Source organism: Lampris incognitus, chromosome 1 (assembly GCF_029633865.1).
Source record: "Lampris incognitus isolate fLamInc1 chromosome 1, fLamInc1.hap2, whole genome shotgun sequence".
Taxonomy (NCBI): domain Eukaryota; kingdom Metazoa; phylum Chordata; class Actinopteri; order Lampriformes; family Lampridae; genus Lampris; species Lampris incognitus.
The window spans coordinates 19,769,867-19,797,031 of NC_079211.1; the positions used below are offsets into that span (position 1 = coordinate 19,769,867).

Sequence of the window (27,165 nt, forward strand, 5' to 3'; positions counted from 1 at the left end):
CTACATGCAGACTAGTCACCATCCCAGATAAGGGCAATGATGGTTGTGTCATCCGCAAACTTCAGGAGTTTAACAGACGGGTCACCTGAGGTGCAGTCATTTGTGTAGAGGGAGAAGAGTACTGGGGGGGGGGCACCAGTGCTGATTGTCTGAGTACTGGATGTGATTTTCCCCAGCCTCACCAGCTGCCGTCTGTCTGTCAGGAAGTTTTTAAATCCACTGGCAGATGGGGGCTGGTACAGTGAGCTGGTTGAGTTTGGAGTGGAGGATATCTGGAACAATGGTGTTGAACGCTGAGCTTAAGTCTACGAACAGGACCCTTGCGTATGTACCTGTGTAGTCGAGGTGTTGGAAGATGTAATGCAATCCCATGTTGACTGTATCATCCACTGACCTGTTTGCTCGGTAGGCAAACTGCAGGGGGTCGAGCAGGGGGCCTGTGATTTCCTTCAGGTGGGCCAACACCAGTCTGTCGAAGGATGTCATGACTACCGACGTTAGCACAATGGGCCTGTAGTCATTTAATCCTGTGATATGGGGTTTCTTGGGGACCAGAGTGATAGTGGAGCTCTTGAAGAAGGAGGGGACTTCACACAGCTCCACTACCTGCAATATCAGATTAGCTTCGCCAGCCTTCTAAGAAGGTTGAATCAGTTCATCTGGATACGTTTATTGATGTTTCTAAGTGATCTCTTCAGTCTGAACTGACTGCAGGTATCCTCACCCCTTGCAAACAATACAGTTGCATAACGACTGAAACCAATGACCAGTTCCATATACAAACATGGGTGTGACCATTAACTAGTTTCAATGGCCATGTGCACTATTCACAGATGATTTGGGAATGTTTGTAATTACAGAATTGTAAGATGGTTGACAGATGTACTCTTGCCCCCCCCCCCCCCCGGTTCAGGGATAGTCATTCCCTGTTAACATAGATGGCCTCTTTGATTCCCCATTCACACCAGCATTCCTCCCTATCAAGGATGTGCATATCCTCATCCTTGAAAGAGTGGCCACTGGTCTGTAGATGGGTGTAGACTGCAGAGTCCTGGCCCGACGTGTTAGCTGACCTGTGTCGGGCTATTCTCTTGGCCAGCGTCTGTTTAGTTTCCCCAGTGTATAAATCACGGCAATCCTCCTGGCACTTAACAGCATACACAATATTGCTCTACTTGTGCCGGGGGACCTGATCCTTGGGGTGGACCAACTTTTGGCACAGCGTGTTTTGGGGTTTGAAAGCAATTGAGACGTGGTGTTTGGAAAACACCTCAGTTGCTTGGTGTTACATTTGATCCCAGCCTTTCCTTTGATAAGCACATTAAAGAAATCACCAACACTGCCTTTTTTCCACTCATGCAACATAGCTAAAATTTGGTCTTTCCTGTCTATGGCTGACACAGACTCTAATACATGTATTTGTTTCATTCAGACTTTATTGTAATGTTGTTTTCAGGTCTGCCACATGCTAGTACTAAAAGTATTCAGATGGTTCAGAATGCTGCATTCTGCTGACTTATAACATCCTAAATGGGCTTGCCCCATCTTACCGGTCTGCTCCCCTTAAACTGTACATTTCATCTCGAGCTCTTTGCTCTCAAAATTCAGGGCTCCTGTGTGTACCCAAAGTTAAAAAGACGTCAGCTGGTGGCAGGGCCTTTCCCTATAGGGTCCCATTCTTGTGGAATAACTGGCCTGCTGCCATCAGACCATCAGAGTCTGTTGAGTCCTTTAAACCCAAAGTTTAAATCGTCACTACTTACCGGGTCTGCAAGAGAGGCAAAGTGGAGGAAGGATGGCAAGGCACTGTCAGTCGGCGAGGTGGCCCTCATCGTTGACCCGCAGCTTCCTCGCATGCTCTGGCCTGTTGGGAAGGCTACGCAGACGTATGCTGGAGCTGACGGGCGCGTCTGCACCGCGGCCGGCAGGTGAAGGGCAGAACTTACCTGAGCCCTGTGTCCCGGTTGGTGCAGCTCCCGAGTCTCCAGGATACAGAGGACCCCTGAGAAGCTTTCCTGTTTCACTCAAAAGGTCGACGTAGACTATTGGGGGCGGCTGTGTAGGAAAGCCCTCGTTAAGAAGAGGAGTTTAGTCTGACAACCACGTTCTTCTTCAAATGAATATCCTCAAACTGAAGCGCTGCCTCCATGACTCTCTAATTAATCGGAGTCACACCGCCATAGTGTTCGCTCTATTCAGTGCATCTGTAGAGGCCCTAGACCTCTGTCACAGGAATAACAAGGAGAAGGTGACTACTGTAACCTGCAAAAAGACTCACTGGCCGATCGCCAGGAGGTCAGCCCCGTTTAGTCGCGCAGGCAGAAGGAGAAGAGAGTGGGGGAGACAAGAGAGGAGCAGTGGGGTGTGGTTCAGAGAATGAGAAGAGATGCCAGTGGAATGAGAGGAAAGGGGATATTGACAAATGGAAATGAAAAAATGGAGGAGGGCAGGAGGAATGGAGGGAAAAGAGGAGAGTAGGACAAAAAATCAAAGCAGAGGTCAGAAACAGCAGTGGAACATTAAAAAAAAGCGATGTCGCCTCGTGGTGCAGTACAATTCGAATCGAATCCCGCAGCGGGCGGAAATATGTTCGATTACAATATTAGTGTGGATGTAGCCTGATATGTAGTCCATACACGTGAACGGGTATTTTTTTGAAAACGTAGCCTTTGGTTCACACGCAACCTGCGTTTTCGGTCACAGAAAACGGACCATTCTGGAAACTCCTTCCAGGGGGAAGATTTTCAGAAATTTTGTTATCAGTGTTGACGCATAGCCGAGGAAAGGAGTTTTGGGCCTTTTTTTCCGGGCTTCTGATTGGCCAACATGGCTTTATAGGGTTAGGGTTATGTCGCCACCTGTTGGTTTGCCATGCTCTTTACAGCACTTCTGTTGTGTTTTTGCGTTGCCATTTGGATGGATTTTTTTTTTAAATCAGTGCTTGTGTGGAAGGGATTTCTTTAAAAACTGAGAACAAACTTTGTCCTACATTGACAATGCAAAGTGTGTAATGTTCCGTGCCCTCTGGCTATGCTAACTTATAACATTAATAAAGCAAGGACGACTTCTCTCGTGCTGGGTGTTTATTCACCGACCGGATTCCCACTCACGTTGTTACGTACATCACGTGACTTTGTTGTGGCGCTACGGAAAGCCGTAAGGGACATTAGCAAATCAAATGTTACTAGCAAATATTACATCTCCCTTTTTCTAAAAAGTGCTGCTTTCTCTGCAGAGATACAGACCACGTTGAGCATGTTTATAAGCGAATACAATCTTAATAAGAAAGAATATGAAAGTGGAACTCTTATATAACTGGACTGCAACAAAGTAGTGTAAAACATTTCCTTCACTGTCTAAATGTGACACCGTTAAACATTTCATCTTTTTTTTTCATTTCATTACTGGTAACTGCAAACAGCAGGTAGGTACACAAGGTAAGTGAACGCTGTAAATATTTCTTTTCAAAACGTAGCAGGTATAGTACAGGTTGGTGTAAAATTCTCTCTTTTTTTTAACATTCATAAGTCAAGGATTTGTCTTGGTTTGATCGTGCGACCTGACCTCGTGGTGTAACCAGGCTGTGTGTCTGGTTGTCGCTGATTGTTCGTGTCTGGAGGTTCAGCATGCTCTTGCTGATGGGCTTGTGTGTTGTTGTTAGCGCTGGTAACAGTCTGATGTGAAGTGTGTGTGTGTGTGTAGTGTGAGTGTTCACTCTGCTTTGTCGCAGGTGTTGACGGTTGCGTTGGTAGATCTGACCTTCTTTGGTTTGGATGTGGTAGCTCCTGTCTGTGTTCGCTGGTCTTTCCACAGTTGCAGGTCTCCAGGATCCATCCTCCTGCCGGAAGCGGATTGGTGTGCCTGCGGGCAGGTGGGGCAGAGGTTTGGCTGTTCGGTTGTAGTATGCCTGCTGGCGCTGTTGACATACCTCTCTCCTTTTGTGAACATCCTCCTGACTGGCGATCTGTGGCTGCAGGTGTTTTGCTGTTGATGGGAGAATGGACCGCAGCCTCCGACTCATCAGTAGCTGTGCCGGTGATTTCAGGTTGTCCACCGGTGTGCTGCGATACTCCAGTAAGCTCATGTAGGGGTCTTTGTTCTCAGCTTTGGCTTTGTCCAGGATGCGTTTGGCCGTCTGGACAGTCTTCTCGGAGAGGCCGTTGCTCTGTGGGTAGTGGGGGCTTGTGGTGGCGTGTGAGAAACCCCATGTCTGTGAGAAGTTGCGGAACTCACCAGACCTGTAGCACGGACCGTTGTCGCTGATGATAGTCTCGGGGATTCCGTGTCGAGCCATTCCTGCTTTCAGCTTCATGATGACGGCAGATGAGGTGCAGCTGTAAAGTCTCTCTAGCTCGAAGAATCTGGAGTAGTAGTCCACAGTGACTATGAAGTCCTGTGAGTTCCATGTGAATAGGTCTGTGCCTATCACTTGCCACGGCCGCTCGGGTATGGCGTGTGACCTCATTGGTTCCTTTGCATTTGCACTGCGCCGTTCTTGGCATATGCTGCAGTCTGCTACCGCATCCTCGATCTGTTTCCCCATGCCAGGCCAGAACAGTAAGTCTCTTGCTCGGCATTTGCTTTTTTCCACGCCAAGGTGGCTGGCATGGATGCGCTGTATCATGTCCTTGCGAAGCTTTTGGGGGACAATGATTCTCTCACCTTTGAACAGGATACCGTCCATTTCTGAGATTTCTGCTCTGTGGTTCCAGTATTCCTGGATGCTGGGCGGGCACTTTTTCTTTGTGTCTGGCCAGCCAGTGAGTGTGGCTCGTCTGAGTGCGGTGAGCTGTGGATCTTGCGCTGTTTCCTGCTTGATTTCTGTGAGTCTTGTGTCGCTCACAGGGATGTTGCTGAGGACTGTGTGCACTTGGGCCTCCATCCCTTCCTGTAGGTCACTGTCGTGGTGTTCTATTGACTTGCGTGACAGTGTGTCGGCCACCAGTATGTCCTTACCGGGGCGGTGGATGATTTGGATGTCGTATTTTTGGAGCGCCAGGATCATCCGTTGCAGCTGGGGTGGTGCTGCTGCCAGTGGTTTTTTTAGTATTGCCTCCAGAGGCTTGTGGTCTGACTCCACAATCACTTTTCGTCCGTACATGTACTCGTGGAACCTCTTGCAGCCGAAGACCACAGCGTAGAGCTCCTTCTCTATCTGTGCGTAGTTTTCTTCAGTGCTGTTGAGTGACTTGGACGCATAGGCAATTGGTTTGCCATCTTGGAGCATGACAGCCCCAAGGCCACTTTTGGATGCATCCACTTGGAGTCGCAGCTCTTTCTGCGGGTCGAAATATGAGAGTACTGGACCTGGGTGCTGTGTAATGAGATTCTTCATCTCTTGGAACGCCTTGTCATGGACTGCATCCCACACAAACTCACTGTCCTGTTTCAGAAGCTGTCTGAGGGGTGAGTTTATCTGTGAGAGGTGTGGAGCAAATCTGGCGAGGTAGTTGATCATCCCGAGGACTGTCTCCAGCTCTGCTTTGTTCTGTGGGGGTTGCATGTCCTTGACCGCCTTCACCTTGTGTGGGTCTGGTTTGATGCCTTCGTGTGAGAGCGTGTGGCCGAAGTAGCTTACCTCGGACACGCATATGTGACACTTGTCGGGGTTGAGCCTCACCCCTCGCTCCCTTGTGCGCTTCAGCATCGCTCTGAGACGCTGGTCATGTTCCTCTTTAGTCTTGCCGAACACTAGTATGTCGTCCACTATGGCCGTCACACCGTCCAATCCTTCATATGTTTCATCCACGCGTCTCTGGAACTCATCTTGAGCGGACACGATTCCGAATGGCAGTCTGAGGAAACGATACCTGCCAAACACTGTGTTAAATGTCGTCAACATTGAGGATTCAGTGCTCAGTTTGATGGCCCAATAGCCTGACCGCGCGTCTAACATGCTAAAGTACTCAGCTCCAGCGAGCTTTGTGGTGGCGTCCTACAGCGTGGGGAGGGGGTAGTGAGGTCGTTGTATCACTTTGTTAAGAGCTCTGGGGTCTAAACACACTCTAAGTTTGCCTGTCTTTGGCTTCTCAACAATGACGAGTGCGTTCACCCATTCTGTGGGTTCTGTTACCTTACAGATTATGCCGCCTTTCTCCATGCTGTCAAGCTCGTCCCTCAGTTTGCTGCGTAGGGCGATGGGGATTCTGCGTGGCGGGCAGACGACCGGCGTTGCATCTGGTGTGACGCGGAAGGTGCACTCGCCTGGGAACTCTCCTATTCCCTGGAAAACATCTGCATACTCATCCATTATGCTCTGTGATGTGACATTGTTTTCCTCGCTCACAGCCATCACTATTTTTACCAAGTTTAGGTCACGGCATGTTTTCATTGCCATGACTGGTGGGGCGTTTGTGTCAATGACGTAAAAGTCCAGCATCATTGCATTGTCTCTGTACTTACATTTGAGTTTGCATGTGCCTTTCACGCTCAGCGCGCCTCCTCCATATTCAGTGAGTCTGTGTATTGCTGGTTTCAGTGTCACATTTTTTAACAGCGCCTGGAACAGGTTGGTGGGAATAGTATTGGCCTGTGCCCCAGTGTCTAGTTTAAACTTTACCTTCTGTGGAGGTGTGCCAATTCCAACCTCTACGTAAGCCTGCTCGTTGCTTTTTCCGTTGTTCTCTATTGAGATGCAGTCTATGTACAGCTCTGTCGGTTCTCCCACAGCGGTGCTTTCCACTGTAATGTTGTCGAAGTACAGTTCTTCCTGCTCTCTGTCAGTGGTGTACTCTTCTGGGTTCTCTCCGACGGCATGTATTGTGCCGCGGTAGTACTTTGTCTGTCCCTGGGAGCTAGACTTGCATACTTTAGCAAAATGATTGAGCTTCTTGCATTTAATGCATTGTTTACCCTTAGCTGGGCAAGTGGCTTTAGCGCCGTGTAGCCCTCCACGATAGCTACACGCCCTGGCGGCGGTGCTAACGTTACCCTCCCTTTGTCTGAAGTTAGCGTTAGCTGCTTTGGGTGCGTTCGGTTTGTAAGTCTTTCTGCCTATTGCGTGCACCGTTTCATGTGTGCTGCCCCGGCCCATAGACTTTAGCTGTTGCTTTGCTAGCTCGTGTGAGCGGGCTACATCTATGGCTTTTTCTAGCGTTAGCTCAGCTCCCTGGCTAAGTAGCTTTTCTCTCACTCTGGGTGAGTTGGTGGCAAACACGATGCGGTCCCTGACCATCTCGTCGGCATTTGGGTAGCCACAGTCTTTGACTAGGAGCTTTAGCTCAGTTACAAATTGTTCGAAGGATTCACTCTCTCCCTGCATCTTTTCATGAAATTTATATCTGGCATAAATCGGGTTTGCTTTGGGGGTGATGTACTCAGTGTACTTATCGTAGTACGTTTCTAGCTTCTTGGCCTGTTCTCCGCTGAGTGTCCAAGTGTTGTGCACATCGCGCCCTTTTCCCCCTATCCAGAGCAGGAAGTAGCTGCATTTCTCCTCTTCGTTCTTCCCGCGCAGGGGGCCCTTGAACATTAGCTCCGTTGTTTGTCGAAATCGTCTCCATGCTTCAGGTAAGTTCGCCGATTCCCAGTCCATCCGTGGAGCTGGAACGCCGTACGAATCCATATTGGGTATTTAAACTCCGCTACTCTGACACCATGTAATGTTCTGTGCCCTCTGGCTATGCTAACTTATAACATTAACAAAGCAAGGACGACTTCTCTCGTGCTGGGTGTTTATTCACCGACCGGATTCCCACTCACGTTGTCGTACATCACGTGACTTTGTTGTGGCGCTACGGAAAGCCGTAAGGGACATTAACAAATCAAATGTTACTAGCAAAAATTACAGTGTAATTGCTAAGTTTATTACTGTATATGTATCTGTGCCCTGTGTATTAAACAAGACCTTCAACTTAAAATGTATTCGCTGTACTTGATCATTCAAATGACTGTAAATGTTATTTATTGACACGTGTATGTACTATATATGCCCTGTGATGGCCTGGCGGCTTGTCCAGGGTGTCTACCCGCCTGCCGCCCAGTGACTGCAGGGATAGACTCCAGCATCCCCACCACCCTGAGTACAGGATAAGCGGTTTGGATAATGAATGGAAAAACACCGTTTTCAAAAATACCCGTGTACATGTGGACTAGGTCACTCTTCTCTCCAAAATGTAAGCGCTACGAAGTATGAATGTCAATCTTTGCAACGACAATAGTCCACACGGGTATTTTTTTTAAAACGGGGGTTTTCCTCCTCCATTCTTAAAAAAAAATCCCGTCCACACAAGCAATAGTTTTAAAAAAAACTCTCCGTCCGAATGAAAATGCAAAAAACCCATGCTACTTAACACAATGAATGCGCTGTCAATAGCATGCCAAACCAGCAGGTGGCGACATAACCCAACCCTAAAGCCATGTAGGCCACCAGACCCCGAAAACAAAGAAGAAAAAAGAAGCTAACAACAAGCCGGAAACTCCGTTTTCCCTGTCTAAACGTCAACACTGAAAACGGAGTTTCTGGTTATCTTCATCCTGGAAGGAGTTTTCCAAAAGGTCCGTGTTCAGTGACCTAAAATGCATTTTGCGTGTGGACGAAAGGCCAAAATGCATAGAAAAATTGTCAACAAAAATACCCGTGTACGTGTGGACCTCAACAGTCACCAGTGTTTCATAATTGCTGAACAATGTAACATGGATGAATGCGGTTTTTAGCTACCGATGTAAGGGTTGATAAACAAAAAAAAGAGATGAAGTCGTTTCCACTGCTTTTGTCTATAGGGGCACGCAAAGTCAACAATGAGTCAGGATTTTTGTTTATATTGATGCAATTCGACGTTTCGCCGCTAGATGGGAGAGACACGCTGCGGATTTTGTCACTGGGGGACGAGCACATGCATGCACCCTACCGTACACCCCCCCCCCGCTCTCTCTTTTCCTCCCTCCCTCACCCCTTCTTCTCTCTCTCTCTCTCTCTCTCTCTCTCTCTCTCTCTCTCTCTCTCTCTCTCTCTCTCTCTCTCTCTCTCTCTCTCTCTCTCTCTCTCTCTCTCTCTCTCTCTCTCTCTCTCTCTCTCTCTCTCTCTCTCTCTCTCTCTCTCTCTCTCTCCCCGCTTTTCAAATCTCCGAGAGGGAAAACTGACCGTCCCAGTTCGCCCCGCTGCTCTGCACCGATTGCATTGATGGCTGTCCTGTCGCCGCAAACTCCTTAGAAGTACTCTTCGGAGCCGCCTGCATGCAGCTTTTATGTACTATACTATTTATTGATCTCGTGGATCGCTACAAAAACTGCAACAGGGTGCTGATGATGAATAAGAGACGTCTTCCTGCATGCAAAACATGGTAGGCATCAAATTTCGACTTTTCTTCCTGATACACTTCGCTGCATCCCGCGAAGTAGCCGCAATATATATATATATATATATATATATATATATATATATATATATATATATATATATATATATGCGTGGCGAATTGTGTAACATTGTACTGCATTTCAGCTTGCATTGAAAAGCCGATTCAATTCTCTTGCACCTTTCGTTGTCGTAATGCTGGTGTACATTTAGGGTACAGACTGAATTTGCCCAAATTAGGGTTTTATCGTTACAGTTATTCGACACTGTTTTGTCTGCTTTAAACTCTTGTCTATAGTTGTCTGTGTGTATGTGTGTGTGTGTGAGAGAGAGAGAGAAGCGAGAGCGAGCATGTGCATACATGACTGTGTGTGTGTGTGTGTGTGTGTGTGTGTGTGTGTGTGTGTGAGAGAGAGAGAGAGAGAGAGAGAGAGATTTACAACAAACTACAAGTGGGATCTGCTCCAACAACAGTATTTTTTCACCATTTATCTCATCTGTCAGCTATGGTGGTCCCATGGCCACAGATCAGTCTCTCTCCCTCACATTGAACTGTATAGAAATGCATTTGGCCTGTTGTAAATGTTTGGGTTGGAGCTCACACTCCTGGGTCGCTTTTGATGCCCATGAGGTTTAGGACAAAGGGTGTGTGTGTGTGTGTGTGTGTGTGTGTGTGAGCCAGCCAAGGCGAGTGGGTGGTGGAGGAGGGGGGCAACAACACAGTCTTAAAGACTGCCAGGCTGTCGTCCTGGAGACCAGAGGCCACGGGTGACCTCTGACCTGCCGAATCAGAGTGTATTGTAGAGAGTGTACTTTGGCTATGGTGGTCTTGTTATGAGTGCGACTCGTAAAGGACCAGGCCAGATTTGACAAGGGCTCTCAACTTGTCTCAGTAGAAAGACAGATATGTGGCCTCATGATGAGAGCAGTTATGGCAGTAATATAAGAAGAAATCTATATAAGTTAAGTATGTGTATGACTCATAACAATCATAATAAAGGAAGATAGCTGAATTAGATGTGCTGGGGTTTTTTTGTCGGAATATTTCGTTTTCAAATTTGGATAATGGATGGATTTAACAAGGTATACAAAATACACACATAAACTTGCACAAACATGGCTCCAAATCTCTTCCGTCCCACCCATGTACAAACTGAAAAAGGACCTTACTCAAAGGGAGTAGGAGGTAGTAGTCCATTAAAATTGGGGGGGGGGGGAGTCAAATTAATATATAAATAAATCGGTCCATCCATCCATCCATTATCCAAACCGCTTATCCTGCTCGCAGGGTCGCGGGGATGCTGAAGCTTATCCCAGCAGTCATTGGGCGGCAGGCAGGGAGACACCCGGGACAGGCCGCCAGTCCATCACAGGGCCAATATACGAATAAATACAACATAAAATAATGTAAACAATCCTGGCTTATTCAGATGACTAATGGTGTATCAATTCTGATAACATTTTTATATAAACTCCGATATAGGCATTGGGAAGGTGTCCATATAGGTCAAATAGGGTTGCCAGATCTTTAGAAAGGTGTACTCATTTCTGAGACTATATGTGATCTGCAGCTATTTATTTCCAAAAACCATCTAGCTATGAGGAGACGGGGATCAGACTTCCATGCCATTGCTATACACTTCCTGGCAATGCATAAAGCTGTTTCTAAAAGCCTCTTTTTTTTAAATGGGGACGATCGTGAATATGTGACTTGAAAAAAATCTCTCTCTCTGTGCACTGCATGCTGGGAGTTCCGTGTGAGTGGAGATGGTGGTGAGTGTGTGATGGCGCAGAGTTTGGACTGAACTATGTTTCTAACTTAGGAGTTTTTTTTCCATCTGTCTTTTCTGCATGCTAAGGTAAGTGTTTCTTCTGCTTCTTGGCTCATTGGTGACTAGCCTGGCTTTTTTTATTTTTATTTTTTGCTGGTAGTTTTGTGGAGGAATGACATCCTCAGAGATGCCACCTCCGTCCATTCGTCATGGGGTCTGCATCGTCCCGCCGGAGCCCAGTGTGAGGGTTGAGGGTTTTCTTGGCCAGAGGAGAACAAGTGGTCGTTGTGATTACCTGCTGGGCGTTACGAGAGTCTGATGCCTTGTCCACACTATTTTGCAAAAAAGAACATTTTCCTCCACGTTTTGGCCTCTCATCCTCACACAAATGGCGTTTTAGGTCACTAAAACGGAGGGGGAAACATCCGTTTAGAAAAATATCCGTATACGTGTGGTCGAGGCCTGAATCTGGCCTTGATTTTCTCTAAAAGATGTTCACTAAAAAAAGATGTGTGTGTGATGCAATAAAAATATTTGCTCCTTAACCAAATGTAAGGTAACGTGGTTCCAGTATGTTTTAGTACTATTTTAAATGTTTTAAGCATATTTTGATGATTATCCGGATCATATTGTGAATCGCATTTTGGCCAGGATAATCGGGACATTTTCATATCACCCCCCACCCCCACCCCAAATAGGCAAATTTGTGGATCCAATGGGAAGGTAAATCCTGCAAGTTTTTTCATAATAATGTCACAGAAGTTGTGCCAGAAGATACTGAGTTTTGTACACAACCAGATGCAATGCAAAAACGAGCCCTCTATACTACATCTAAAACACATATTTGATAACTCGGTTTTGTATTCATGCAATTTCTGTAGTGTGGAAAAGAGTAGTGAAGAAAGTTATACTGGATCCGCCTGTATCCAGCATTAATAGTGGCTGACAAACTCTTTTGGTACAATTCTGACCAAAGATCTGCATCATGTTACATCTAAATCGGTCCCCCTCTCTCTAGATTTATACAACCCTGGCTTTGAAGCTCCATCCAGCAACTGAAAATGAACCCAAGTCCAGTTCCCTCATGAAGCAGCTTTTCTATATCACTGAGCACAGGTAAAGTAATTTCAGGTCCCAAAGTAGTTTTAAGAAAGGATCATTGTTGTAGATACCATGAGAAGTTTTTGCTGGACCAGTCATTCTTCCTCTTAAGTTGTTCAAAAGACATCAGGGATCCATTTTCATAACAGTCCTCCAAATAGTGAATCCCTTTCTGATGCCACACATCCAGAGTCTTGTTATCCAGAGTTATGGGTATGAGTTCATTCTGTCTAGATGTGCTGTTTTTAATGAGGACCAGGCGCAGGATAAGCTTAAGGACTGATGGTGCTGGCTTTCATAGACGGTATATCTAAGTCTGTGATCGGCAGTGCAGATGACAATCATAGAGAAAGTCCAAATTGCTATCTTAGAAGGTTAGGTTAGACCCACAAAAATGCATGTCTTCAGGATAATCCAGAAGAAAGGAGGCACATTCTCCTTCAAAGTCCTCCTCCCTGGTAGAGGAATGAAAGATTGTTTTGGCTTTAGAGACTTAAGTTGAGCTCTCCCTTATCACAGACTGTCTGGTGGGAAAAAAATGCCTTAAGGTTGTGGAAAAGTGGAAAGATTCCTGAGGACAACCTATTAGCAGAGCCGTCTGCACCCTGCACTCTTCTCCTCTCAGCAGAAATCTGCCAGACAGCTGAAGTGACGTCTTCATTCAGCTGTTGAAGTTCCCAGGGGGTTGTCACTCTCTACTCATGTGTGTGTGTGTGTGTGTGTGTGTGGTTGTCGTCACTCACAGCACTGGCAGTTGATGAAACTAATGGTCATGATGGTCATTCACCTGACCATCAGATGTCTGCTGACCATTCGCTTGACTCAACCTCACAATGGAAAAAGACTGCTTTTGAGAATATGGTACAAACTCGCTCTATGTTGAAAGTCAAGCAAAACAGTAAAGAACCAAATTCATTTCTCAAAAAAAAAAATTTGTTTGTTGTTATCATAATGCATACCCCAATTAAATTAGCCCATTCAGAATAAAATAAATATGTCACTCTGGCATTACATGTTATAAGTCAGGATAAATATGCTCTAAATCGCGCTGGGTGACATGGAAAATATGTACTAATGAGCCAAAACATTATGACCACCCACAGGTAAAGTGAGTAACATTGATCATATACAAACAAGGGCATAGGTGAAGGTCTGGGTAGATTAGATTGTAAGTGAACAATCAGTTCTCATAGTCAACATGTTGGATGCAGGAGAAATGGGCAGGAGTAAAGACCTGAGCAACTTTGACAAGGATCAAATTGTTATGGACAGATGGCTGAGTCAGAGCATCCCTGAAACAGCAAGGCTTGTGGGGTGCTCCCGGTCAGCAGTGGTGAGTACCTACCGACAGTGGTCCGAGGAGGGACCAACCACATACCGGGGACAGTGTTGGGCATCAATGTATGTGGGCAATGAAGGCTATACTGTCTGGTCTGAATCCGAACCGACAGAAGGTCTACTCTGGCACAAGTCAAGGACAATTTTACTGATGGTCACGGGAGGAACGTATCACAACACACAGTGCGGCGCACCCTGCTACAGAGCCGCAGACCAGTCAGAGTGCCCATGATGTCCCCTGTCCACCGCTGAAAGTGTCTACAATGGGTACGTGAGCATTAGTACTGGACCTTGGAGCAGTGAAAGAAGGTTGCCTCTTCCAATGAGTCCCGTTTTCTTTTAGATCACGTGGATGGCCATGTACGTGTGTGCCGTTTACCAGGGGAAGTGATGGCACCAGAATGCACTGTGGGAAGATGACAAGCCGGTGGGGGAGTGTGATGATCTGGGCAATGTTCTGCTGGGAAACCCTGGGTCCGGCCATTCATGTGGACATCAATTTGACACGTACCACCTCCCTAAACATCGTTGCAGACCAGGTACACCCCTTCATGGCAATGGTATTCCCTGATGGCAGTGGCCTCTTTCAGCAGGATAATGCACCCTGCCATACTGCACACATTGTTCAGGAATGGTTTGAGGAACATGACAAAGGGTTCACACTTTTGCCCTGGCCCCCAAATTCTCCAGATCTCAATCCAACTGAGCGTCAGTGGGATGTGCTGGACTGATAAGTCCGATCCATGGAGGCTCCACCTCGAAACTTACAGAACTTGATGGATCTGCTGCTAATGTTTTGGTGCCAGATGCCACAGGATACCTTCAGGGGCCTTGTAGAGTCCATGCTTCGGTGGGTCTGCCCTGTGTTGGCATCACAAGGAGGGCCAGCAGCATATTAAGCTGGTGGTCATAATGTTTTGGCTCATCAGTGTAATTATCGTGACATTTGTAACGAATTTTACACAATATTGGTATATATTTACATTTGCAAAAATCCCATGTTTAACAATCCAACTGAGATTCATCACATTGAACTCCTTGGGAATGTAAAAGATAACATCAAACCAAAGCTAGTTTTCAAATAATAAAGGCCCGAAATATTTCAGACCTAATTTTGTGAGAAATGTTAGGTAACAGATTCTCATTATCACTCATTTGGACAACAAAATAGTGTATCACGACATGAGAGTATCCAAATTTCATCCCAATATAATACCATTGAAAAATAATAAACACTTATCTTGAATCATTGCCCAGGGCTAGAAATAAATCTTCTTGTTGTTTGGGTGTGTAGGGTGAGGTCAACCATGCGTTCTATATCCTGGCAGATGGCAAAGCAGAGAAAGCACAGTCTCCCGTGGTACTTTGTTGATGGACAGAGATTTCCGCCTGGGGTCAGCTGACTAATCAAGTACTAATCATTCCCTATTTCCCTCACTGGGCTTTATCTCTCCTCCCTCTTCACCTCTCTCTTTTTTGCTCTCTCTCTTCCTCTCTCGCTTTCTCTCTCTCTCCACTGCCCCCCCCTCCTTTTTCTTTCGATTCTCTCCCTCACTTTGGCAAATCCTATTAACCCTATTCTCCCCCTCTCCTCTCTTCTCACTTGATGGACTCCTAGTAGACAAGATCATACCCGATTGCTTTGAAAGAAAAGTGCCATGATCTGGTTGGGATTATTCTCACAGCTTTCACTCCCTGCTCACCCCCATCTGCCTGTATCTGCCTTGATCCGCTCTGCGGGCCGTCTGTTGTAAGGACTAAAGCCCTAGTGGTGTTAAGAAAATCACTGTGGGACTTGGCCAAGCGTGCAGGGCTGCCCGCCTGGATTTTGCCATGGTTGGACATTAGGGAATTGAGCCCAGAACATCAGAGCTACAAGCCATCACAGCAAATGGTAATAGTTGTCATTGTGTTAGTATGATTTGAATCATTACGTGGTTTTCATCCATCGCAAACTACTGCTGCATGTCTTTTCTGCACATATAACTGCAACAGATGATCAGGTATTTCACCATATTAACTCTGCAGTCTGCTATACACATTGTGTATTCTAAGTCTCTGTGTGACCTTGATGACAACTCAGATTCAATTCGCTGCTGTGTAACTTTGATTCATTTCCAATAAATCCCTTCTTGCTGAGCTCCAACAAGATTGAGCAGTCATTTTCCAAATGCTGTGTCTTTAATGGAGGACACACCCAAGTTAATCATTGTGTCCCGGTGTCAAGTGTGTCAAGACTGATGTGCTTCCCTACAGCTTAAGCTCGCTTGTTTGGAAGAATGTTGATGGTGTTTTTTTGGTTTTTTTTTTAATCATTGCAGGGTCAAAACGTGGTAGCATACAGACCTGGACAAATCTTATGAAAACTTGTCTAGTTGATTGTTCTAAATGCGGAAACGACTTGATGTTTCCTTGATTTATGCTACCAAACATCCATCATACAGCCTTATCATAGTACATCCATCATGTATTATGATGCTAATGGGATAATAATAGGTCTAGTTTTGGATTATTGCTTAAAAGTAGTGAGGTGAACTCTGCCTGTGTTTACTCTGGTGTCCGAGTGTGCTGTTGGTTGACTGGTCACCTGACTCACACACAATGGGCTTAATCCTCATGGGACGGGCAAGACCCCTTGACCTTCAAAGGGGAAATGTCTTTGCGTGTGGGAGGGTGGAAAGACCCCATACTGGGTCTTTTGTCTTTAAATGTCACCATCTCGGGGCGGGGGATAGACAGAAATAGCCAGTCCCCAGTGCTTATTTTGCAAGCGTTGTGTCCTGGGACGATTGTCCTCTTCGCCGATGTTTTAGTCTGCAGCATAACTTCACTTCAGCTCCCTGTTATCATTTCCATTTGTTTTTATTGATCATGCTTATCTTCCTCTGAGCAGCTCCCACCCTCACCTATGTTCTACAGATAGCAGCAACATTGCCTAACCTGTGTTTGTGAGAGTCTGAGTAAAGCCCGTGTGTAAAGCACCGGGCCATTTAATATGTCGTTTAGTTTGCAGAGTTTCTTCCGTTGCAGAACAAAAGGCTGCAGGTCAAAGCGCTCATCTGCAACTGGGTAGGGTGTTTATTTATATCAGCTGGCTCAAGCAGTAGTCATCAACGTTTTCCCAAAACACCGCTCACTGTAAACAGGATTCTGGGTTGCTGTCTTGTTTCAATATTTTGCAGGAAGAAAAATACTGTTGAAATAAAGGTTAGATCCAGCTACCGCGTAATACATAGTAGAACGGGCTATGCTTCACTGGTGCGCTGGCTTCACTTTTCTCACAATTGGTTTTTAGAGTCGAATTGTTCACTGATATGCTCCCCTTGCTCTTAACAGTTTTCAGGTCAGCAGTATTTCATGTCAGCTAGCTGTATTAAGTACCCACTTCTAAGAATTCAGAATCTCAACCCCTTCTCTTGGAGTCAGATCTGTCCTAACTGTCCGATAGCTCTCTATTGAAATGACTGAGGTCAGGTGGGTGTCTGATTTTTTGATGATGTGGTTTATCAAGAGCTGCGCAGTTTTGTGGGGTTGCCCCCTGGCCAGCATACCTCCCATAGCAGGTTTCCATAATGTTATTGTCCACCAGAGCTTAGGTAGAGGAAATGAGTCTAGCCCAGACGGCTGCCTGGTCTTGTTGACCGGTCAGACAAGTAGGCTAATGGTAAGCAGGCCCTGACTTGTCCATCTCCCTGCTTTTCTGTCTCTCTCACATGTCTCGTTTTCATATTTCTCCTGTGTTCAATCTTTCTCACGAGCTCCCCGCTCTTTCTGCCACGCTTTCATCCATCCATTCACCCGACACACACACACACAGAACATGTGTATACATTCCCATGCACATATGCATAAATACATATGAACCATCGCCATTCCCTGTGAGTCCCTGGCATCATTTGCTGCGACAGTTTTGTCGGCTATCTAGGAGGGCTACAACTGAGAATCTATGGAATCTGTAGGTTTAGATGTGATGACAAGGAAAGAGTGGCACCTGTTCAAATGTTATTCATTTCATTAATATTGTTCCATTTTCATTTATCATTTGTTTTGCTTTTGTTTTTTTCTTTCTTTGTTTCTTTTTTTTCTTCTTTTTTTTTTTACATTCGGTACAGTTTGTTGGCCACAAGGGGACCATCAGGCATTTCATTCTTGTTTTGGAATGCCTTTGATAGATTGCCACCCCGGATATAGCTCTGGTTTGCACGATGCTTTATTAGTTGAGATTCCGAAGTGCCCACCCATTGGTCCCTTTTTTATGTATTCCAAATAACCCGTCCCCCCTTCTCCCCCTCTCCTTCACCTCCTGGCACCTAAGTCAGCCCGTCGGCCCAGATCGCATGGCGAGAGAGGGAAGAAAGGGGTAAAGCAGAGGGAACAATGTCCTCTCTTTTTCTCCCTCCTCAGATGTGAGTGTCTCCAGCTCACATTATGTAACCTGACACTGTGCAGAACCTGTCTGGTAGCCCAATCTCAAAAAAGGGAGACTTATACTCAGACCATTGTCCAGAGAGTCACACCGAGACTCAAACTTACACAAACTTGGTTCTCAAATCCTCATTCCTGCCCTCTCGCATCCTTATTTCTGTCACTTCCGACCCTCATCCCTCTTCTTCTGCATTCCTGATGTCTGGCCCTTAACCCGAGTCTGATCCCCTGTGAATGTGTGATCATCTGTGAGTAAACAAATTGTGCCATTGATACGTGTACGGTGCTGGCTCTCAGATGTCAACAGTCAATCTGGTTTGACCGCCTCAAAGCTTGTTCACATCCCTGTTTTTTGTCTTTGAACCAGGAGAACGGGTCCGACTCCCCCCCCCCCCCCCGCCGAAGAAGGCTTTGCGCGATTGTGCACAAAGAGATGAGCAGGCAGACGAGGGAACGGAGGAGGGTATCGTGAACGGGAGGAAGATAAAAGGGGATTTTGGACGAAAAGGAAAGCATCGGTTTCTTTCAGCGCTCTTACCTTTGAAGTTGTAGACATTTAGTTCACTCTCTCATCGAGAGAGACTGACGGTTAAGAGTGGCTGAGTAGAATAAGCAATCCTGTCTCAAGAAAACTTAACAATCAGTAGTGTAACTATAAACGCTTTAGTGCCCTAGTAATATTCCTTTGGCCATCTCAAAGACCACAGACGTAGGAGCCAAGTGCCAGAGAAGAAACAGGATATTAGTTAAAAAGAGAGATGGAAATTATTTCCAGAAATATATAAAAAGTGAGCAAGTAAAATAGGTTTAGCGGATTATTCTGGGGAGGGGGTATTATGTGAGATTCTTCTTAAAAAGACGAGTTTGGAGACTTCATCTGAAGACTAGGGCATACCTCCTACAGGTCGAAAGGGAGCGTGCACTTCTGCCACATTCCTGCATGGAAAATATATCAGTAGATCTCCGTTGCTATAATGGCTTCTAGTCAAAGGCAGACCCTTTCCTTAGGCACAGTCTAGGGATCAGCTTAACCCCCCCCCCCGACACGTATCGGTGTCATGTCCTCGCCCCCACGTCCTCAGGTCAGTGGAAGGAATATGGGTAAGATGACTAATTCCAATCCATATAGTTCCCTGTTGTCCTGTTGTCCACACCTCCCCACTGGCTTCAGAGCTGCAGTCGTGGAGGAACAGGAAGTCATGTGGCGTTATAATCAGTGGCGAGAGAGAGAGAGAGCCTGGGATCAAGAGCACAGACTTAGTTTCAGGTGGATTAGCAAACAGGTAAATTCATTCTGTGATTTCTTTCTTCTTTGCAGCACTACCACTTCATTTAGACGCTTCGGTAAGAGATCCGGTGAGGGGCTAAATAATGCATTTCACTTTGGCTTCATTTTTATCAAATATTTTAGGCTATTCTCTTTGCTAAACAACCTCGGTGTTGGTTTAATAGGGTTTAATGATATTGGGGGGAAAAAGGAGTCAGCATTGTGATGTTTTATACATATTCCAATATTAAAGAATGAAACAGATTTGTGTAATTTCACCAGATGCAGCTTTTAACTTTCACAACTCCATTTACAAAAAAATGTCCTTCCAGCAATGATTAATGTGATTTTAGAGGGGGAAAATAAGGCAGTTGTCCAGGAAGTCATAAATCAGACTAAATTATGTTATTTATCAAATACAGTAAGTATTTTTCCTCAACAATAGTCATTAAAAAGCAGGCCTTGCGAGACTTCGTTTGAATGAATTTTGTGACTGGTGGAGCCAATTTGCCTTAGTGTGCATCCTTTGCGTGGCTGTTGCACATAGGTATGGTGCGATGTCAATTTCGAAACAATCTATTCAGCGGTGGTGGCACGGTGGCGTAGTACCTAGTGTGGTCACCTCACAGCAAGAAGGTCCTGGGTTCGAACCCCGGGGTCGTCCTGGGTCATCCTCTGTGTGGAGTTTGCATGTTCTCCCCATGTCTGCATGAGCTTCCTCCGGGTGCTCCGGTTTCCCACCACAGTCCAACGACATGTAGGTCAGCTGAATCGGCCGTACTAAATTGTCCCAAGGTCTGAATGTGTGTACGTATGCGTCGGCCATGTGTGATGACCTGGCGGCCTGTCCAGGGTGTCTCCCTGCCTGTTGCCCAATGACTTCTTGGATAGGCTCCAGCATCCCTGCGACCCTGAGTAGGATAAGCGGTTTGGATAATGGATGGATATTGTTCAGCCCAGTGGTAATTTCTTATGTTCTTGAAGCATTCGAGCTAAGAAGCTTTTTGCAAAGGAATTCCAGATTGAAATAGTCTAGACTGATTCCATATTATTTAGTCCTTACATTACTATAGTGAGAGAGTGACATATTCGCAAGCCACTAAATTCAGAATGGTCTTGAGCCATAAACCAGCATAGCCAAGAAAGCCCTCAGCTGCAGAGAGGGGATGAAAGCAGTGGAGAACTGTTTTTCTAATTACTTTGCCTTTAGGCAAAGCTTATTTGCAATTGAGATGAATTGGAAGGGGCTAACTCCTAAGCTTCATTTTTTTTTCCCTCCTGGGCTGCTGACATCACCCTGGGAAGTTCTCTTAGCTGAGCCAACTTATTCACTCCCAAGAAGAATTAATATGCAAATTGAGGGCCACAGTTTCATCTAATTTCCCGCAATCGGGGCCACACAGGGCATAAATAACAATGCATAGGAATATCTGCTCTGTTGTGTTTCTCTGTGTCACGTGTGTCACGAATTCATTGTCTTTCCATTACATGTTTTCCACCTGTGTGGTCTTTGTTGACAATCCCTTTGCAAATCGATGGGCTTATTCCCTCTCCTCGGAATTCCCCGAGGACAATTTACAGCCGGCTTTTTAACAAGATTTCCGCCGTGGCGTGCGTTTGGGCCTTTGTCTTTACTCTGAGCAGTTGGAGGCAAAATGCCGTTGAAACATTGCTATAATTTTTATTTTTAACCTCAGATTGTTGTTATAGGTATTCTACCAGAGGGCCAAACCAGCCTACTTTCAACTGTTCCCACAGTGCTCTCGCTTTCTCAGCACTTAAGCTACACACAACAAACACTTACTTTATGTACACAAAATCTCCGCGTGACAAAGTAAAGTGCTGATTCATACAGAACTTGACCTGAGATGCATTTCTCAGCATCAATGTTTACTACCTGCAGCACAGCAAGGCTTGGTGCCCTGCTTGGTACCTCCAATATAGCAGTGCTGATTGTTTGTGATTGAATTCAGTTCCAGGATTTGTGCTTGTACTGTATCTATGCGCTTATTTAGGCCTACATTATAATGTGTGAGGCGGCATGGTGGCGCAGTGGTTAGCACGGTCGCCTCACAACAAGAAGGTTCTGGGTTCGAGCCCCGGGGTCAGACCTAGGGGGTCGTCCCGGGTCGTCCTCTGTGTGGAATTTGCATGTTCTCCCCGTGTCTGCGTGGGTTTCCTCCAGGTGCTCCGGTTTCCTCCCACAGTCCAAAGACATGTAGGTCAGGTGAATTGGCTGTACTAAATTGTCCTTAGGTGTGAATGTGTGTGTGGGCCCTGTGATGGACTGGCAGCCTGTCCAGGGTGTGTCCCCCCCTGCTGCCCGATGACTGCTGGGATAGGCTCCATCCCCGTGACCCTGAGAGCAGGATAAGCGGTTTGGATAATGGATGGATGGATGGATGGATATAATGTATGAAAATGTTAAGCATTAATTTCCCGGGTTAGCACCAAACAACGCAAATTGCAGCAACTTAATTAAGCCACTGAGCACCTGACCACCGACTCACAATCAATTCATTTTCTTCCGGTTAAAAGACTCACAACCCAGTCCATGCATCGGCTCATTTTAATTTGCACCGAGTGTGGTCTCTCTCCCGGCACCTGGATGTGGACTTGAATGTGCATGCACGTGTGCTCGTACGCACGTGTGTGCACTGTAAAGTACAGTTGGTTCAGGTGTGTGGGTTGATGTGGGAACCACTCTGATTCCTATCGCTGTAATCACAGAACCAATGACTCCTACATGAATGATCCCAGCAAACAATGGATTCTTTTTTTCCTTTTTGTTTTTGTGATGTATTTATAGAGAGAGATAGAGCACCTTTGTTCAGCTTCACATTGACCCCACTTGCTTTCGTCTTTAACAGCCCAGTTTGGGACTAGTCGATATCTGGCTCCACCGTTTTGCATGTGAGGGATAATATTTGAGCAGTTTGTCTGATATTACCATCTCAATTATCATGCAAACCAAGTTGCACTAAGATGTCACTTTAAGCTGCTGGCCTGCTTTTGTTGGTTTTGTTTTCTCCAAACAACAAACCATGACCCTGCAAAACCTTTTCAGCACCCTTGGAAGAGAGGTCCATATAGCGGTCCACTTCATCAGATGAAGGGTTCCTCTACATTGACCATATTAGCTCGCCACTGGTTATTTGAAGGCACATTAATAATTACCAAGCAAGAAATGTACGGAATGTGGAATGTGACTTTGTTTCCTTATACCTCGCTCCCTTCACATTCTTTCCTCTGGACCCGTGTGTGTGTGTGTGTGTGTGTGTGTGTGTGTGTGTGTGTGTGTGTGTGTGTGTGTGTGTGTGTGTGTGTGTGTGTGTGTGTGTGTGTGTGGAACAAAGCAAAGGTTAGAGCAAACACTGTTTGAGCTCCGCTTGCACACAAGGTGAGCAGGATTCAAACAGAGGACTCGGGTGGAGACAAGTTTAGTTAGGATAAACAAATAGCACGCTCACTGATTCTTACCAAGATGTGTGAGAAAATGCTGTATAAAATATTGTTTGACACTGTGTTGGCAGTATCATAATGGTTCACATTCACAACAGTTTTAAGAGTTTTGGTGATTTTCAGAAAACAACAGGCAATGCACAATACAATGCACAATGTAAATTGCATAGGCTGCTTTGTCTAACAATTACCCAGTCTTTCAAAATCTTATATGAACTGGATTTATAGACGATAGAAATAGGCGAGACTTCTATTTTTTTTATTTACTTGGACAATACCCCATCTTAGGGCGGCACGGTGGTGCAGTGGTTAGCGCTGTTGCCTCACAGCAAGAAGGTCCTTGGTTCGAACCCCAGGGTTGTCCAACCTTGGGGGTCGTCCCGGGTCATCCTTTGTGTGGAGTTTGCACGTTCTCCCCGTGTCGCGTGGGTTTCCTCCTCCGGGTGCTCCGCTTTCCTGCCACAGTCCAAAGACGTGTAGGTCAGGTGAATCGGCCATACTAAAGTGTCCCTAGCTGTGTGTGTGTGTGTGTGTGTGTGTGTGTGTGTGTGGGCTCTGTGATGGCCTGGTGGCCTGTCCAGGATGTCTCCCTGTCTGCCACCCAATGACTGCTGGGATAGGCTCCAGCATCCCACAACCCTAATTAGGATAAGTGGTTTAGATAATGGATGGGTACCCCCATTTAAACATTAAAATTATGAATTTAGGACCTGAACAGTTTTGATTTAACAAAAAAAACACTGATAATTCAGACATCTTTTCAACAGATGCAGGGCGTTACGGCCACACACCATCACATACATAATTGACATAGGAACTCTGGATGGTGATTAGCTATGTCCATGCTTTTGCTTTGGATTTTGTAGAGGCACAGGTTGCATTTTCATTTGGAATGATTACACTGGATTGGGGATATTATATTGTGAAAACCTATATTGTGTGTGTGTGTGTGTGTGTGTGTGTGTGTGTGTGTGACATTCTCTGTCTCACTCCCCCACTCTCTCCCTTCTTCTCTCTCTTTCTGTCTCTCTCCACTTCTCTCTGTCTCTCTTTACCTCTTTCTCCTTTGCCTGCTTTCTCTCGTCACCTTCCCCCCTTTCTATGTATCTTTATGGGTCTGTCTTTCCTACACACACACACACACACACACACACACACACACACACACACACACACACGCAGGTTGAACTCATATGACCTCGCAGTGGGATCAAAGCGGGCAGCCAATTGAGGCCTACCCAACAAAATCAGGGGTTATGCAATGAACAATTTTCATGCGAAACGCTGAACATTTTAATGCAGCAGATGTGTCAGACTCTTTCCAACTGCAGTCGTTGAGCAGGAAAATGTTTGAGTAGCTTAGCCCTCTGCAGCAAAATAATCAGACGATCTCTCTTAAACGGGAGACAGGACGGTGGTGTGTGAGCCAGCGACCTCCTCTGTATGCATTCCCCTTGTGTGTGCCGTCTCCTCACACCGACACAACCTTATGTAACGCTGGTCAAATCAGAATCAATAAGACGACTGAAACTTGTCGCCCCAGATAACCTCAGCGCCTGCTACTGTAGTACTGCAAGAGCCACTAATTGAATTTTGTTCAGAAATACAATACTGTGGAGTCAGCGTTGATAGCGAAGGCCAAAGCGCGCTGTCCAGACCACCACCAGTAGTGTTATTGGTCTACTTCACCTCAGCTGGCCTGTCTCTGTGGCATTATGAACGACTGATTCAATATGCAGTCTGCGAGCTCTGGGCAGAGGCATTCGATAATTGAGTTGTACTGCTAGCAAAAATAAACCTGCTGAGTAGCAGAAAGGTCTAGTTTTCCCCAATGAAAGTGGTATTAATTTCTAGTTTCACTTACATTTTCAGATCTTCCTTCAAGATGATTTGGACTAGAGCTGCATTATAACCGGTAATATTAATTTAAAGCAATAATAATCATAATAACAATAAAAAAATTGCATATAGCATCTTTCATTCATGAAATGTAGCTCAGATTGCTTTAAAGAAGCAGATAAATGAAAACAGGATGCAAAAAGATCTGCAAAAGGCAGATTAAAAGTGCATGTGGTGTGGTGGTCTATTCCATTGCCTACCAACACAGGGATCGCTGGTTCGAATCCCCGTGTTACCTCTGGCTTGGTCGGGAGTCCCTACAGACACAATTGGCCGCATCTGCTGGTGGGAAGCCGGATGTGGGTATGTGTCCTGGTCGCTGCACTAGCGCCTCCTCTGGTCGGTCGGAGCACCTGTTAAGAGGGGATGAGGAACTGGGGGGAATAGCCACGTCCCCCTGGCGAAACTCCTCACTGTCAGGTGAAAAGAAGTGGCTGGTGACTCCACATGTATTGGAAGAGGCATGTGGTAGTCTGCAGCCCTCCCCGGATTGGCAGAGTGGGTGGAGCAGTGACCGGGACAGGTAATTGACCGGATACAATTGGGGAGAAAAAAGGGGGAGAAATCAACAAAAAAAAAGAAGCAGATGAATGAAAACAGGATACAAAAAGATAGGCAAAAGGCAGATTAAAAGTGCGTTCGGATCATAAACAATCGCATGCAGAAAAAAAGACAAGTTATAAAGTAAATGAAACTGAGTCTCTCCCTGATCCTCTATTTGGAAATCTGTCTGGTACTTCTTTTGATTGGCTTTCGTTGTGCTGACTCAGAACAGAGTGTATACTTACGAATGTTGGAGAGACTTATAGTAAGCCAATAACACGCAAGAACACATGCATGAAAGCAAACATCCAACAGACTCACCCTTTTCCCATTTCCCAACATGTGCACACACACACACACATATATATATATACAGATATTGACACAAAGTGAACATAGTAGTGAATCTGATGTTGCCTTACATACAAATTGTTGCCACTTACATTGTCTGTGTAGGTGTGTTATGTAGGTATGTGCCATTAATGGCATATCCCAGAGTAAGTTTTTTTCCATAATCAAAGCACAGGGGCTGCTACTGAAAACCGTGAATCCTTCAGACTGTCCACTGTGGTTGAAAATCCTCAAGTTTTGAATATAAAATGACCAGGAGCATACTGTGGGGTTTCAGTCAGGGCTTTCAGTAATGCAACCCCACACACACACACACACACACACACACACATTTCTCATATGGGTGCCAATACAGCCAGCACAGCCATATACAAAATACACTATCACGCAATATATGCACTACTGCATCAACACCAACAACACAGCTGATCTTCAACAACCACAGTGCAGACCACTGTGCACTATAGCAGCTATTGCAGCATCACCATCAGCTCTCCCTTTATGCCACTCAACAACCCGATTGCACACACACAACATGGCACAAAAGCAAACAAGTTTCCACAGTTGATGTAACAGTGCTGATAGGTCACTCGCACAACTTCAACAAATTCAATAAAATAGAGACGCGATATCATTAGTGCAACGTCTTCCGCTCAGTAAGAAACATGAAACATGTAAGTTACCTTTGCTGGCCCTGGTAAGCCCACCCAGCTCAAGTGTAGGTAACTAGTAATTATTTCTTTCTTGTCACCAAATAGTCGCCTTGAAAAGGGCACACAAACTACATCGACAACAAGATCATCAGTAGCTGTGAATGCAGCGGCCATTGTGTTTCCCATCAGCACGTAGCTTAATTCACTCACAACCCCCCCAAGTGTCAAGCACAAAGTTGATGACGACACCGGAGCACCAGTACCATCACAGGGCCCCTGGGGTGTTGTTTCACTACACATCAAAATTTGATTGGCTGATGATACGGTCACTCAAAGTTGTAACCAGTTTGTAGCTTTGGGCTTCAGCGAAAGGCTGTGCCACCAGTGCTGGTCCAAGGAGCTGTGATGCATTTAGATGACGTTCCTGTATACAAAATCTCTGCTCAGCCCCACGAGAAAACAAGTAATTGAATTCAGACATATTTCAGACACGCATCAATTTAACTATGAAAAACAAATGGGGATTTTGATTTTGACAGGGCCAGCAGAGAAGGTCCTGATGGCCTTGACAGCCCATCACTGAAAATGACAGAAGTATACTAAAATCGCATTGTAAGTAAAACTTTAATGACTAAGTTGATGAATGATCATGATCACATTCTGAATCAAATCAGTGCATATTACCATGTATGCCAAAGTTACTGTAGCCACAGTGTTGCGGAGACATAAATGGTCTCTGAAATTCAGTAGCAGTATCTAATCAGATCATGTTGAATTAAACCACTGTTGTCAGCTTGTTAACGTCATAGATGATCAGCGTGGCCACTTACGCCTCATAACCATTCTCAATAGGGCCTGTATCTCAGTGTATGACTAACTATTACCTTCTGGCCGCCACAAAGGCTCAAGCTGTGCTCATCAATGGGCACAGTGTGAATAGAAACACGCAACTGTCAGTTTTAGGACAACTATTTCTGACCTCTCGTGAGCTACTATGGTCGATGCATCACAGGAAGTGTGCTTCGCAGCTCCTGCCATTATGGAGGGCGTGCCGAAATG

At 45.7% G+C, this 27,165-nt stretch overlaps 1 protein-coding gene across 2 annotated transcripts in view; it reads left to right on the plus strand.

Moving 5' to 3' along the window:
• The first annotated feature begins 9,089 nt into the window (after positions 1 to 9,089).
• n4bp3 (NEDD4 binding protein 3) overlaps positions 9,090 to 27,165 on the plus strand; it is a 31,999-nt gene continuing 13,923 nt past the window's right edge. Inside the window, exon 1 of one of the 2 annotated variants that reach the window (XM_056275314.1) lies at positions 9,090 to 9,281. The gene's annotated coding sequence lies outside the window, so the exon portion shown is untranslated. Of the gene's footprint in view, positions 9,282 to 12,108; positions 12,184 to 27,165 lie in introns of those variants that run through there. The other variant, XM_056275322.1, reaches the window with a different exon arrangement.